Here is a 2,403-nt window from a genome sequence, read left to right on the forward strand (position 1 = left end):
CCGCTCAACCAAGCGGGAAACATAGAACCCTTTTTGTGTAAGCGGGGAACATAGAACCTTTTTTGCAGGGTTAAGTGGGGAACATAGAACCCGGGAAACATAGAACCCTGGAAACATAGGGATGACCCCCAAAGGGAGTGCCAATGAGCTAGCTAGCGAGATACACACATGCACTAACATGTACATGAAGCTGGACTGGCTTATCACAACAAATCACAGAGGAGTGCAGTTTACAACACAGATGGAGCATGACTTCATTCACTGCTCTGGATGCCATTACATATTGCAAACATAGCATTGCTTCTGTTTTAATGCTCTGAATGTTACATTCATGAAATCGCACTATTCCCCTCTTGTGTCCTTTGAGAGGATGGGGGATATGCTGGTCGGATTGGGTGGTTGGCAAAATAATACAGAGGCATAAGATGCTCCTGTGACTGATGTATCATTATATTTGACCTACATTTGGGCTTTGGACTGTAGGTCAGCCTAATTCCTAAACACAAAAGAATAACTAATATTAGAAGTAATAAAACTGCCCTGCCTCAGGCACCTATCTAAACAATGAGGTGTGTCCCATTAACAAGTACTGACAAAAAATGTTGAAGGCAGCTGTGATAACAAAAAGGTTTTTTGAGTCGAACACGCCCTGCTTGTGTTTTCACACTCATATTTATGTTGCTCGTTGCTATGGATATAATTCACTTTAGATATCTCAATGGGATGTTTTTACTTTCACTATACTGTATGATGAAAATTCACATAGATAAAATTAAGGGAAAAAAGACTGAATAAGTTTGATCTAGTGTCTCACTGAACGTAGTATCTCATTGTGTTTAGAGGTCCTTTATTTATTGTCATTCTGAAATTTAAAATCTTTGGGTTTTGGATTGTTGATTGAACAATATAAGACATCTTAAGACATAATAATAAATAGCTGCAACTCGTGTCACGTTGAGCTTTGGAAAAGTTATGATTGACATTTTTCACTACTATCTGACATTTTATAAACGGACATGTAAAACAATGACAACAGTGAACAAACTGATTAATAAAGAGAATAACAGTTAGATGCAGCAATGTCAAGAACACAAGCATGGAGTATTTTTTATAAATCTTCACAAAACTGGTCAATTGGCCATGTTAGAAGAAGTGACTGACTGGAGAAAAAAAAAACACAACCCTTTGAGGACCTCGACCACAAGAAACTGCATTATTTATTATTTATAGATAGGCTTGTGTTTATGTTTAGTGAAGGTGTGCCCTGTTTAATACTGTACAGACCACAGAAACAGGCCCGGAGTTGAGTTTATAGAAAGTATTTGAAATTTAAATCTTAATATTGGTCAGAAAAATCCCAATAACACATTTACTTTAAAAAGTTTGGTCCTGGCAGTGTGTATGATCAAATGCTGAAGACAAATTCTGTAAATGACAAAATGTCCTGGATGTCCCAGTTTGATTTCTTTCTCAGAGAGTTTCTTATAATAGGAATAGTTAATGGTACAGTTTATGAGAAAGATGCGATCAACAGGGTGTGTATGAACAGCAACATTGGATCAGAATCAACTTCATCACCAGTGTAATGTGACAAGCTGTCAGCAGTTACACGGACTACAGGTGGGGCTTGTTTGTGTTATTGTGCGACTTTGGTGAATGTGAATTAACCCGTTTAGAGGCCAAAGTCACACAATCACATAAACTAACTGATCGAGGCAGCAGCAGATCAGCAGCTTCTGTATTCAGCAATGGTAAAGTGGAGTCTCACTTTGAAGAAAGTGATACACCAGCTTTAGTTCACTGTTAGAAATCCCTGTCTGACGGCAAGGTAAAGCTGTGAAAATATTCTAAATATAGTGTAAAATGCAATCAATCTTTTAGGTGGCTAAAATACATTTTGTTGCTGCCCTCCTCCACAGCAATACTTTGCTGAACTCAGGGGTGGTTATACATCGATTAAGGATGAAGAACTCATACAACACTTCAAAAATCCAAACTATCCCTTTAAAGTCCAAATGATCTTTGGTATTGTTATCTTATTCTGTTTAAAATTCACTTGGTTGTCATGTTGTTGCTTCTGTTTATTCCACACATGGCAGTTTCAGCTGCAGGTTTGGTGACCCAATTAATCAGAGCAGTTTCCTACAGTAACTTTGTCCATCAGTTCATTCTCTTCTAAATAAACCCCAAAACAACACTTACAAAAACAGAGTTTTTTTTATTGATGAAAGAAAAACTCCAATCAATCACACAACAGTGTAACAGTTCATCTGAACTTTGATGCCTTTAAAAGCTGCAGAGCTGATTGTTAAAACCTGGAGGTTTTTAACTGTGCCACCTTTGCATATCCTTTTTTTTGGGGGGGGGGGGGGGGCATGCACTTTTTACAGTGGTTATGAAAAC

Source organism: Epinephelus moara, chromosome 5 (assembly GCF_006386435.1).
Source record: "Epinephelus moara isolate mb chromosome 5, YSFRI_EMoa_1.0, whole genome shotgun sequence".
Lineage (NCBI taxonomy): Eukaryota > Metazoa > Chordata > Actinopteri > Perciformes > Serranidae > Epinephelus > Epinephelus moara.